The following is a 14,517-nucleotide window of genomic DNA, read 5'->3' as shown; positions in this document are numbered from 1 at the left end:
GGGGTGAGACGCGTGTTACATAATGCGTTCAGATTTTTTTCATATATTTCTTAAGAGATGTGGATATTAAGTAAATGACAAGAAGACATTTTCATTTTAAATTCATCTGGTATTCTTTCATATCACAAAATTAAGAAAAAAAATACTATGCTGGGATTAGGATAGACTTATTGTATATGATAAAAAAGGGATACATGCTAATAAAAGGGTACTATCTGGTGTTACATAATTTTCTAGGGTGAGTCTGGACATGTTACAAGGCGTGGCAAGGGGGGGGGAGAGAGAGAGAGAGAGAGGGGGGGGGGGGGGTAAGAAATGGCCATAAAAAGTGTGATGCAAATTTTGAATGGCCCCTATGAACCCCACTATGTAAAACCTCCCTAGTAATATAGAGTTTGAAAAGATCCTCCCTTCCTCTCTCTCTCATGCTTACATCTCCCCTACCTCTGCATCGGTCCCTCTTAAAACATCCCATTCCTCGCACCCTGGATAATACTCTCGACTGGCAGTTTGAGGGCAACGAGGGGGAAAATGTATGTGGAAAGAGGACCGTCTCCCTTTAACACTTGTCCGCGTGAACCTTTTCCTAAATCTCCCTTTTCTGAGTCCTCCCTTCTCTTTCCCTTTCGCCCCCATACATACAATATTATCGACGGCAGTTTGAGAACAACGAGAAGAAAAACTTATATAGAACACAGACCGTCATTCCCTTATCAAGCCAATCAATGTTAAATTCTCCCCTCGATCAGTATCTTCCCCTTACAAAAACCTACTTTTTTTTTTCACCTCCATAAATATATTATTCTCGATTAAGGACTGACAGTTTAATCTCTCTCATTACTTTCCTCCCTTCCCCCCTCCTGTCAACCTCTCTCTCCCTCTCCTTTCCCTTCCCTCCCTCCCCTCTCTCCTTCTCTCCTCCTTCCGTCTTAAGGGTAACGAGAAGGAAAGTGTATGTACTAGAAAAATCATAACAGTTTGAGGATAACAAGATGGCAAAACGTATGTACTATAGAATAATCCCTCCTTCCCCATTTACCCCTCGTTCTGAATTCGCATCCTATTAAAAACTCCCCTTCTTTCACCCTAAGGAATATTCTGCTTTCAGGACGAACAGTTTGAGGGTAAGAAGATGGTAAAATGTATGTACTATAGAAAAATCCCCCCTTCCCTATTTACCCCTTGTTTTGAATTCACATCCTATTAAAAACTCCCCTTCTTTCACCCTAAGGAATATTCTGCTTTCAGGACGAACAGTTTGAGGGCAACGAGATGGAAAACGTATGCAAAAAGACCGTCACTCCCTTACACTCTGCTCACCTCTGCCTTAAATCTGCATATCCCCCCTTCATAATCCAGCCCCTCCTTTCAAACCTTTACAATATGGGCTGTTAGGACGCTGAAGTAAAGGATTTCAGCCCCTAAAAAACAGTGATATACGAGTGAAGTTTCCGCCACAGATGCTGCTAGATTTTCCCGCTCAAAGTTCGGGTTACGTAATGTTATAAATGAACCCTCGGTGACGTGTGAGAGCCGCTGCAGGTGCCGTGGGAAAAAGAATGGCGGCGTGGGAAATTTTTGTCTCCTCAGAAAATAAAAGGAAAATGTGAGGGAGAAATGGGTGGGTGTGAATTTTGCCTCAGATCAGGAAAATAGGAAAATAAGAGGAGGAAATGATTGGGTATAGAGTTTGCCTTATTTGGAGGCGAAAACTATGATAAAGGGAACGTAAAGAAAGAGTCATTCTACTTTCATCCTTCTGTTTACTTACCATCTGTACGGCCGTGTAAACAAACCACTGCGCCTCTAGATAACACACACACACACACACACACACACACACACACACAAAGATAACACACACGAAAACCCACAAAGCGAAATCGGCAATACATGCATAAAACACTCTCTCTCTCTCTCTCTCTCTCTCTCTCTCTCTCTCTCTCTCTCTCTCTCTCTCTCTCTCTCTCTCTCTCTCTCTCTCTCTCTCTCTCTCTCTCTCTCTCTCTCTCTCTCTCTCTCTCTCTCTCTCTCTCTCTCTCTCTCTCTCTCTCACACACACACACACACACACCTGCCGCCCCCCTTCCCCCCTTCCTTCCTTTCTTTCAAGTACAAAGTAAACACGATTCATACACACTCACAAAAACACGCACACAAAAACACACACAAACGCACGTACACCCACCCAAACAGAAATCAAAAACTCATATTTGTAGGCGACTCACCCACACAGGATACACACACACACACACACCGTTCATACACACACGCTCACACACACAGGCAATACTTTTATTTTTCAAGCCGGAGTGATTTAATTTCATACTTTTTTCTAATCAGTCTAATGCAAATTTTACCCCGCGCGGCAGGCTCCGGGTAGCGGCAGGCGGGGAATTACAACTTTTTTCGAGCAGGTAATATTCGCTCCATCCCGACGTTAAAAGATGGGGGAAAAATGAATGTTTGCACGCCGCCTCGCGTCTGTGTTGCTTGTGAGGGAAACTGTTCCAAAAATGTAAAGTGATCATACGCCGGAATGTAAATTGAAAAAAAAAAGGAACACCCGGCGAGGAAAGGGAACAACGGAAATAATAGTAACGTTTTAGAGGAAAGAATATGGAAACGAACACGAGGAAGGGATTGCTGAGGGAAAATATAGAAGACTTGTAAAAAGGAAACTAATGAGAAAGGGTCTGAGCCATAATGGAATATAAACATAACAAATAGATAATAAAGTGGATAGATAAATTAATTAATGTGTAAATCTGGCGTTGTAAATTAGGTTAAAAAGATTAGGTATGGTAAAATAAGATGACATGAAAAAAAGTAAGGTAAGGTAAGGTGAAATAAGGTAAGTAAGGAGATAAAAATAAAGTGGAAAAGAAAGAGAAGGAAAAAGGAGAAGAAATAAGAGACGAGGAAATGATTGCAAGGAGGAAGTAAGGGAGAGGAAAAGAGGAGAAGGAGGAGGAAAAGGAGGAGAAAGATTAGGTAAAGTTTAGGGTTAAGTATATGAATCAAAGGCGGTGTTTTTAGTCTCCTCCGTCTAGTAAGAAACGTTGAGGTAAAATAAGGTAAAACTAAATAAAATGAGGCAAGGTAAAATAAGGTTAGTTAAGGTAAGGCTGAAGCTCAAGTATTAGACTCAAAGGTAATGTCTTTAGCCACCTCCCTTGTGTACGAAAAGCTATAACCCGTCCGCTACAATTGGCACTGGTCTAGCCTTCACTGGTAGCCTGGTAACACATACTCCCAGGTCTTTCTCTGCCTCTGTGGTGGATAGTGGAGTGTTTCCCATGTAGTATTGGTAAGCTGGATATCCCCCCCCCCCCCCCCTTCATTGAATTGTAGCAGCCACTTTTTGTTCTATTCCTGTAGCTTGATGATGTCTTCGGGTAGGAAATCAGCAGTCAAGGGGATAATAAAATATGGTGAAACAAGATTATATAGGAAAAGGTAAGATAAAGTAAGTTAAAATAAGGTAAGTTAAGGAAAGGCTAATGGTTAGGTATCAGAGTCAAAGGTAAAGTGTTAAGTCTTCATTCTTTTCTCCTTTAGTCCTCCGCTTATTTTTTAGAGCCAATCTCCCTCTCATCAACATCAAACATCACTTCAAGTAGAATTACCTTTCCCTTGACGCGGCTGGGACACCTGCAGAGTCACACAGCAATTTACCTGTTGTGGAAGAGAGAGAGAGAAAAAAAAAAGGTTAGAACAAGCAAACAGTAAACAAGACAGGGCAGGGAACAACACAATTTAATGACAATCCAAAATCTGCCAGTCACCTGCCTTCCTCGGGTCACCTGGCGGAGGAAGGCAACAAAAAAACAGGTAAAGACAGGTAAAAAAAAGTTAAAAGTGAGGAAAAGGAGAAATACATTAATAATCTAATAACATTCTACTTTAGCCACCACCTGTCTTCCCCGGATCAGCAGGTGGAGGAAGACAACAAAAATGACAGGTAAAGACAGGAAAAAAAAGAAAGGTAAAAGTGAGGACAAGGAGAAATACAGTAATAATTTAATAATATTCTACTTTAGCCAGCCACCTGCGATTCTTGGGTCACCTGGCGAAGGAAAGCAACAAAATACAGGTAAGGACAGGCGAAAAAAATTAGGTAAAGATTAGGAAGAGAAATATAATAACAAGCTAATAAATAATCTAATAACAATCCATCTTAGCCAGCCACCTGAGATTCTTGGGTCACCTGGCGAAGGAAAGCAACAAAATACAGGTAAGGACAGGCGAAAAAAATTAGGTAAAGATTAGGAAGAGAAATATAATAACAAGCTAATAAATAATCTAATAACAATCCATCTTAGCCAGCCACCTGCGATTCTTGGGTCACCTGGCGAAGGAAAGCAACAAAATACAGGTAAGGACAGGTAAAAAAAACATAGGTAAAGATTAGGAAAAGGAGAAATATAGTTATACTCTAGTAAATAATCTAATGACAATCCACCTTAGCCAGCCACCTGCGATTCTCGGGTCACCTGGTAAAGGAAAATAAGAAGAAAAAAAACTAAGCAAGCAAAGTAAAGTAAAGGAAAAGACAAGGATAATATAAATGAAGCCAAAATAATCTAATGACATTCTACATTAGCCAGCCACCTGCTCTTCTCGGGTCACCTGGTATAAGCAAACAACAAATACTGGAATAAAGAAAGGATAAATAAAAGTAATTAGGTTAGAGTCCACCAACAGCAAAGGTAACTAAAGAAGCTAATGATAGTTAACCATCAGCCCTTCAGTTACCTGCGCTTGTTGTGTTGCCTGCTGAAGATAAAGAAAAAAAAAGACAAGCGTAAAATAAAGAAAAATAAATAAATAAATAAACAAACGAAGAAAGAGGAAATAGGTGAATAGTTAAACGAAAGGTGAATAATAAAACGAAGGAAGAAAATAAGAAAAAAAAGTCAATAAAACAATAGAAAACGAATAAACAGAAATACAAAAGAAAAGACGTAAGATAAAAAAAAAGAATACTAAGAAAGAAAATCCAGCAAGTCATTGTTTGTGTACGTCCGCAGATTTGTTTATGCAAGAATTTTGACGTGAGGATTTAAAAAAAAAGAAAAAAAAAAACATTCCCAAGCGACGAATACATGAAACTCGAGGCTTTGAAATACGATGACAGCTTGGTAATGAAGTCCCCTAATGGTTCCTGCAGCAACGGGGGGCGCCGCGCGGAGCCAGACGGGTAGGGGGTGAGGAGAGGGAGGCGTTGGCTGCTGAGATGGACAGACAGACAGAGATAGATACAAGGGTTGAGGCGCAGGAGGACAGGAAGAGGCGGGAGACAGGCTAGGCGAGGAAGAGATGGTGGGTGTTGGGATTGATAGACAGAGAGGAGAAGGGGAGAGGTAAAGGGAGAGGGAAGATTGGTGGCTGGTGAGATGGACAGACAGACGGAGATAAATACAAGGGTTCAGATGCAAGGAGACAGGAAGAGACGGAAGATAGGCCAGGCGAGGGAAGGTGGTGGCTGATGAAATGGAGATTAACAGAGACGAAGACACAAGCTTAACAACAAGAAGCAACGAAAAGGCGAGGCAAGGCTAGGCGGTGAGATGGACAAACAAACAGACAGACAAAAAAACAAAACTGAGGTGCAGAGACAGGATAAGGTGAGGTTGTGAATGGTGAGACGAACAGAGAGACAGATAAAGACAACAGGAAAGAGGAGGACAGAGAGACATAGATAGAGACAAGAACTATACTGGAAGGAAACAAAAATAAGGAAAGGATGAAACAATGAGACAGATAGAACTAGATCGAGAAAAGAAAGAACCATTAAAGATAGACAAGGAGCTGAAGAGAGGCTTGTTGGGTAAAAAGGAAGAGAAACACAAGAGAAGCAAAAGATATAAAACAGAAGGGCACTACGATAGAAAAAAATATTAGGCCGATCTTGGAGAAACAGGGAGTGAAGGAAAGGGCCACTGAGGGACGAGGCAAAGCTAGACGAGGAAAAGAAAGGAGAGAGACGTGAGGAAGAGTAATCGAAGGTGGACTGGAGTGGTGAGACAGTGAACGAAGAAACGAGGATACAACACAGAGGAGAGACACGACAGAGAGAAAGAGAAAGAAGTAAAGAGAGAGAGAGGTCGTAGCGATGAGACAGATAAGAGACAGGACAGCAGAAACTTAGCAGCCATTAACTATTTTCTTCCTGCCATTTGTGTGTGTAATTGAAGCCGGGATAATGAGAGAGGGTGGGGAGGCAATTTTATGAAGGAGTGGATCAAGGCGTGTAATTTGAGACTCCAACGCTCGCATAAAATTCCGAGCGACGGTAAAGACGGTTTGTGTTTGTGCTGGTGTTGCAAAGTTGGCGAACCTCAATTATCCGATTCCCCGATTAAATATTTTACCAACACGAGGATTTACTTATTTTCTCCGACTTCCCGATTAAATATTTTACCAACACGAGGATTTACTTATTTTCTCCGACTTCCCGATTAAATATTTTACCAACACGAGGATTTACTTATTTTCTCCGACTTCCCGATTAAATATTTTACCAACACGAGGATTTACTTATTTTCTCCGACTTCCCGATTAAATATTTTACCAACACGAGGATTTACTTATTTTCTCCGACTTCCCGATTAAATATTTTACCAACACGAGGATTTACTTATTTTCTCCGACTTCCCGATTAAATATTTTACCAACACGATGATTTGCTTATTTTCTCCGACTTCCCGATTAAATATTTTACCAACACGAGGATTTACTTATTTTCTCCGACTTCCCGATTAAATATTTTACCAACACGAGGATTTAGACATATTTCTCAGACTCCCCGATTAAATATTTTACCAACACGAGGATTTATATTTATCATCCAGACGAGAAAATAGTTAAAACACAAACATTGGAGATAATAGCTGAGGAGGGAAGCGAAATCAAATGCAAAAGAATGATGATTAAAACAGGATAAAATAAAGCTTGACATGGACCCAGAGAAATAAAAATGAAGAGAAAAATAAAATGAAAATCATCTTCAGAGTGAGGTAAAGGTTAAAACGATCAGAGAAAAATAAAGGTTGAAGAGAGAAATACTTAATGACAAAGGGCAAAATGGAACAGGACGAAAGAAATTATCAGACACGAAGAAATAGAAAAATAAAATAAATAAAAAAAATGAAATAACGAGATAATGAAAGAAGAAATATTTGGAAACGTGAAAATATTGAATACACATTATATAAAGGTTATGGAACAAGGTAGTAAAGGGTAAAGAGAAAGAGAAATGGAAAAAGAGGAAGAAAAAATAACGCAAACAAAAAGAGATGGAAATATGGAAATAAATAAAAGAAAATAATGAACATAGAAAATCATAATGAGGTAATTACAGCCAATAACAAAGAGTGAAAGACGGTAGTTATTTATTTTTTTTTTTGCTTTCGCTTTGGGAGGTAAAGAAATAACCTAAATTAATCTCTCTCTCTCTCTCTCTCTCTCTCTCTCTCTCTCTCTCTCTCTCTCTCTCTCTCTCTCTCTCTCTCTCTCTCTCTCTCTCTCTCTCTCTCTCTCTCTCTCTCTCTCTCTCTCTCTCTCTCTCCTTCTCTCTCCTTCTCTCCTTCTCTCCTTCTCTCCTTCTCTCTCCTTCTCTCTCCTTCTCTCTCTTCCCGCTCTTTCTCTTCTCTCTCTCCCCCTTCTTTTTCCTTCTCTCTCACCCTCTTTTTTTCTTCTCTCCTTCCCCCTCTTTTTTTCCTTTTTTCTCTCACCATCATTTTCCTTCTCTTTCTCTCCCTTTCTTTCCTTACCTCTCCTCTTTTTTCCTTCTGTCTCTCCCTCACTTTTTCTTCTCTTTCCCCTTTCTTTTTCGTCTTCTCTCATTTTTTTCTTCTCTCTCCTCTTCTCTTAATCCTTTTCTCTCCCCCTCACTTTTTCTTTCTCCCTAACACAATTCCAACGTCCGTCCCATGACAAAACACGACACAGCACAGCAGACAACACATCCTCTCCCTCTTTTTCAACCCTTTCCCCACACGTAAATCTCTGCAGGTAAGCTTTATTAACCTTATTCCCCCGTTGTCACCTGTCTCCGGGGCCGTGTACGCGTGTATCCCCCTGTCACTTTTCCCTGGACACCTACAGACGTTTCTTCGTGTTCTCTCGCTAAATAAAAAAACAGGTACACGGGATATTTACTTTCCCTTCCTGCTTGCTTTACACATTTCTTTTTGCCACTTTGTATATATGTATTTTTGCTTTCCGATTTGTGTCACTTTTGAAACTCGCATATATTTAGTTTCCGTTTTTTCTTGCTTTATATTTTTCTATCTGTCATTTCATTTTTTTTTTTTTTGCCTTCAGATTCGTGTTTTAGGATGAGGAGGAGAATGAGGATGAAGATGAGGAGGATGAGGAAGTGGTATATTTTTTTTTACCTTCTAATTCGTGTTACAGGATGAAAAAGAAAAGGATGAGGATGATTATGATGGTGATGATTATGAGGAGGAGGAGGAGGAGGAGATTACGAGTTGACTTGAATCTCGTTTAGTTGAAAAATTGAGTTTGAGGGAAATAATCCTTTAGTCTTTTGCTAACTTGCTGGAAGAAGAAAAGTTAATGCTGTCTTGGAGGGTAAACAAACGTGGGGTGAGAGAGAGAGAGAGAGAGAGAGAGAGATTTTCTCTCAACTCTCTCTCTCTCTCTCTTATAAATACGTACATAATCATATAAATCAACGGAGATAATACGGGGAATGACCTAATTAAGGACACAATGAGCTCGTTCGTCAGTGTCTCCTGAAGTGGGTCACCTGCACCCACTCACCTGGAAACAAAGGAAAAGGGGAAAAGAAGCAAACAGAGATGTAAACAAATATCACCCCTTCCACCGGGTAAAAATAAAATAAAAAAGGAGACGAACTAATTGTACTCTCACGCTAAAAGGGGAAAAAAAGAAAAAAGTGCAGCGTTCCTTTATGTGTTGATAAGTAGTAAAATATATGTACATAAAAAGAGTAATTCAGTATTCTTTTACGTGTCGCAAAAAATATGTATAAATAAAAACGAAAAATGAAAAGAATAATATAGGAAAACGGTTTTAGTTCCAATGATCACGGTCGCTGCGTCGCTGAACAAAAGTTTCTACTCAAGCTCTTCCATGTTGTCCAACTTCCTAATGCAAGAGTTTACTAGTACCTTCATTATTTTACCCGTTCTACTAGTAACCTCTACAGCTGCCTTTCATTTGTCTGGGTTCCCTTTCCCTACAGTAAACCTCCTTCGCGACACGTCTGGAAAGGGAATTGATGTCTCGGCGTCCTTCCTTTTTTTTTTTTTTTTTTTTTTTTAAGGCGGCGTGTTACGGGAATATTTGTGTGATTTTTTTTTTTTTACATCAGAGGACACGGCTCAAGGGCAACAAAAAGAGTACCAAAAAAAAAAAGCCCGCTACTCGCCGTTCCAAGAGTTTAATTTTCCTTTTCGCCTTCTTCCTATCTCGTAAGGAAAAAAGAGATCGGTGTTCCTGTTATATCTTGCTAAGTTAACGCACCTTGGCAGGGCTTCGTGATGCGGCTTATTTTTTCAGAGGGGAGTGTATTTAGGGTTCAATATTCTTGCTAAAATAAAAAGGAGACGTTATATTTAGGGTTTGTTGTAGTCTTGCTAAAATAAAAAGGAGACGTTATATTTAGGGTTTGTTGTAGTCTTGCTAAAATAAAAAGGAGACGTTATATTCTTGCTAAAATAAAAAGGAGACGTTATATTCTTGCTAAAATAAAAAGGAGACGTTATATTCTTGCTAAAATAAAAAGGAGACGATCTAATTGTACCGTTAACATCCATCTGTGTCGCTAGTATGTCGGGCTGCGTTAACACACCCTTACAATGACAGCCACCAGGAATCCTTATCTCCCGCACGCGTCATAATCAGTCTTCCTTCTCACCTGTTTAAGCGTACCTGGAACACCTTCGAACCAGTCTTATAAACGACCGGAATCTCTTTGGTGTCTGTCGGAAACCCTTTAGGAATTCCTTTACTTGGCCGCTCCGACGCCTGCCCTGCCATCCCTTCACCTCCCTTGACACCTACACCGACACACCCGGCATCCCAAACACGTGTCAGCCTCTCCCAGCATGTCGATGAGGCTCCTGTTTACTCCCATCCACATCACTGCATCACCCTCTTCCTGAGCCTGATTGGAATGGGTTTTTCACCAACACACACCTTCTGCATTCCTAAACCTGTTGATTCTCCCACCATACTGACTACCCACAGTAACTATCTTGTATTCGGTTTTTTTTTTTTTTTTACAGCAAAGGAGACAGATCAAGGGCTTAAAAAATAATAAGGAAAAAAAAGAGCCCGCTAATTACTGCCCCTATATTTAATTTGTTTTGATTATTCCATTTCCGAGTATGAATGAAATTGATTTACTCACTTATAAATACCTGAGACATCCTTAATACCTGTACCTGTTTCCTTAATTAAAGCACTGAATACCCACAGAAACTTTCCATTTATATTTTGTTTTGTAATAATCTTTGTCAGGTTGTAAAGGAAGCCACGTTAAAGAAATGAAGAAAATAGTGACGCAAGAAAGAATACTGAAAAATATGAAGAAAAAGTAAATTATCTTCCTTATCTTCTTTCCTCCCTTATCTTCCTTCATTCTTCCCGTATTTGTCAGTATTTTTTTCTCAAGACATTTATATTTTTTAATTATTTTTTTACTACGTCACTGCCTCACTTATCTCCATTTACTTTCCATCGATTTCTCTGTATCCCTTGACAGATATTTTTATTAGTATTTTTCATCAAGCCACCTTCTTCTCAGCCGATTTATTTAAGGGTTTGATTTTTTTTCGGGGTGTTTCTAAATATTTCTTTGTTATGTGTGTTCCCTGAATGCCTGTCTCACTCCTCCACATTTACCTTTTCTTCGTTTTTCCAGTATTCTTTCTCGCATCATTATTTTCGTTATCTCTTTAACTTGGCTTCCTTTACGTCACTTTTCAATAAGAAGCTCCAATTAGCCATTCCTCAGGTACAGTTTTGTTTACAGAAGTATCTTTCCACATGTCACTCTCTGAACCCCGAAATACTCGCGTCCACCCACGTCGCCTTCGCCTCTCCGTGTTTACGCCCCCAATCAAGGTGTGTAATTGGCTCCGCTACCTGCCCGGCCGCCCACCTGCAAGCGCCCCTTTCGCCACACGTCCGCGTAAACTCGTTTCCGGCAAATGTGTTGACAGGTGAGTCGGGTTTTCCAACTCGACAAATATTTTCCCGCCAATACCTGGTCAAGTTATAAATCTATCACCTGTTATTTTTATTTGATTTCCGTGACGTTTCTGCATCGATTTAAAGCAGAGAGGTAAATGCAGTGGCAGGTAAGTTAGTTTTGCTGCACAGTTTTCTTTCCCGCCAATACCTGGTCACGAAATAAATCCATCACCTGTTATTTTTATTTGATTTCCGTGACGTTTCTGCATCGATTTAAAACAGAGAGGTAAATACAGTGGCAGGTAAGTTAGTTTTGCTGCACAGTTTTCTTTCTCACCAATACTGGAGGCCACGTTATAAATCTATCACCTGTTATTTCGATTTTTATTTCCGTGACGTTTCTGCACCGATTTAAAGCAGAGAGGTAAATACAGTCACAGTTAAGTTAGTTTTGCTGTACAGTTTTCTTTCTCACCAATACTGGAAGCCACGTTATAAATCCATCACCTGTTATTTTATTACATTTCCGTGACATTTCTGCACAGACTAAAACCGGACGGGTAAACAAAGGGGCAGGTAATTTAGTTTTCACTGCATCATATATTTCTTACCAATACTGGAACTAATGTTATCACTTCATTCACTGTTATTCTATTTTCGTGACAATTATCCCCCGATTTAACACAATACAGGTACACATAGGACAGGTAAGGGAGTATTCAACTGCACACACAGGTCACTACCCTCGTTAAATTACTGAAGAAGCCATTTTTCCCTTTCAGAAGAGCGATAAGCTAGTGAAAGGACGCTATATTTATGCATCCTGGGTTAAGTCTCCAACGGAAGTACCTTGGCAAATGACCTTTCTTCCTGCCTTCCCTTTTCGTGTGGACACTTATCTCTCTCACTAATATCAGAAGCAATGTTATAAACTCATCAGCTGTTAGTTCATTTGATTTTCGTGACAATTCTCCAAAATTCTACACTATTCAGGTAAAAACAGTGGAAGGTATGTTAGTACTCTACTGCACACACATCTTCCTCATCAGTACAGGAAACCACGTTATAAAATCTTCCACCGTTACTTTTATTGGGTTTGCATGACAACGCATCCCAGATTCAGCACCATACAGGTAAGCACATCGGCAGGTAAGTTGTGGTGTGTGGATGAGCAGTGACAGCGAGGAGATGGGTTAGTGTGAGGTGTGTGTGGAGAGTTGTGGTGTTAGTGTGTTGGAGAGTGCAGGAGACAGGGTGTGAGTGTGTACGGGAAATGGTGTGTGGAGACTTTGGTGGTTGTACTTTGGTGTGATGAGATTCGAGAGAGAGAGTAGAGAGAGAAGGTGTGTACTAGTGTGTGTCGCGTTGGTCTGGGGAACATGGCGATATATTGTGTGTTCTATATAATTCCACTGCGCACATATCTTTCCCACTAACACCAGAGGCCATCTTATAAATGCATCCACTGTTCTTTTATATGATTTCCATGTTAGTCCTCCCTCAGATTCAACACTAAACAGGTAAACACAGCGACAGGTAAGCTAGTATTCCGCTGCACACACACATATCTTAATCACCAATCCAGGAAATCGCCTTGGAAATCAATCACATGTTATTTTCTGTTTCACTTCCATTTAATATTCGTGACAGTCCCACTCGGGTTTGATAGTGTACAGGTAACCTTAGTGACAGGTGAGTTAATTTCCCGCGGCACAACTATTTTTCCCACCCGTCCCGGAAGTCACGTTGGAAATCCATTATCTGCTATTTCCATTTGATATTCATGAAATTTTCCCCGCACAGGTTTTAACGCTATTAACCTCTTTAGGGGTGAGTGATGAAAATTGAGGACAAGTTGTTTTAGCCCAATATTTTGACACACACACACACACACACACACACACACACACACACACACACACACACACACACACACACACACACACCATTAAAATAACGTTAAAATATCTATCCCGTTATTTCGATTTGATTTTTGTGGCATTTCATTTTTCAGTTTTGATTTGACTTTAATGTTCGCTTTTGGATATTTATTGAGGTCACACACACACACACACACACACACACACACACACACACACACACACACACACACTATTAAATCAACATCAAAATCAACTATTGCATGTCATTTATATTTCAGTTTTGTTCCGTTACCATCCAAATTTGACTAGATAAATTCATGCTGGTAAACACTGGCAAATGAGGTCAAATTATATTCCCCACATAGTACATAAGGTCCAGTGAAAAAATTCTACATGTTATTTATTATTACATGCTATATTTTTCGTTGCATTCTCGCCCAGACAATCTAATTATACCCTCATTTTGACCCATTTTCTGTTACTGTCAAATGGAGTCAAATCTTATTCCTCCGGTACATAATATTACGCACAAAATCAACATCTAATTTATTTTTTTGACATTTATTTTTCGTGGCATATTCCCTCCCAGACTTTTTTTTACACCAAAGGAAACAGTTCAAGGGCAAATACAAAGGAAACCATAATGAAAAAAAGCCAGTTATTTTTTCCTCCTGTTCTTTTCTCACTCATTTCTTCCTGGTATTATCTTCGGTACACACACTATTACACACGTGTTTCTCATGTTAAAACCAGATTTCTCCCTTTCTTTCTCTTCAGTTCTTTGCCAATAATGAAAAAAGAAAAGCCCGTTATTACCCTTTTTTTTTTTTGCTGGGATGTGTTAATTAAGGTCAAGTTTGGGTCACCTCGCATTACCCCCACACGTGATTACGGTCAAGTTTCGGGCACATTATTCTACCGTTTCGTTTTTCCGCGCTGGCTCGCGTTCACGTGTTCAAACCATAAATTTGTCACCTGCCGCGTGTTATTCCAGGACACTGACCTAAATTATGGCTTGATTCCACTTTTTCTTTCTCTCTTTTATGTCTTTTTTTGTTACCTGCTCCCCTGTTTATCTTCTCCTTGCATTTTTTTCAGGACAGTGATCCAAATTATGGCTTGATTCCACTTTTTCTTCCTCTCTTTTATGTCTTTTTTTGTTACCTGCTCCCCTGTTTATCTTCTCCTTCCTTGCATTTTTTTTTTCAGGACAGTGATCCAAATTATGGCTTGATTCCACTTTTTCTTCCTCTCTTTTATGTCTTTTTTTGTTACCTGCTCCCCTGTTTATCTTCTCCTTCCTTGCATTTTTTTTCAGGACAGTGATCCAAATTATGGTTGGATCCCACTTTTTTGTCTTTTTTTTTTTAATCTCCACCTCTCGTTATCGCCCCCTACCCTCTCCATGACCAGTTCCTCTCTTTTTCTGCGTCTCTCTTCC

The 14,517-nt window shown here is 39.8% G+C and overlaps 1 long non-coding RNA gene across 1 annotated transcript in view; it reads right to left on the bottom strand.

Annotated features, from left to right (window-relative positions):
- Positions 1-3,625: 3,625 nt before the first annotated feature.
- LOC127000361 (uncharacterized) overlaps positions 3,626-14,517 on the bottom strand; it is a 50,682-nt gene continuing 39,790 nt past the window's right edge. Inside the window, exon 3 of the long non-coding RNA XR_007753943.1 lies at positions 3,626-3,678. This is a non-coding gene — a long non-coding RNA (uncharacterized LOC127000361). The remainder of the gene's footprint in view (positions 3,679-14,517) is intronic.

This window comes from Eriocheir sinensis, chromosome 18, assembly GCF_024679095.1.
Source record: "Eriocheir sinensis breed Jianghai 21 chromosome 18, ASM2467909v1, whole genome shotgun sequence".
Classification (NCBI taxonomy): domain Eukaryota; kingdom Metazoa; phylum Arthropoda; class Malacostraca; order Decapoda; family Varunidae; genus Eriocheir; species Eriocheir sinensis.
This window is presented reverse-complemented; position numbering and strand designations above follow the sequence as displayed.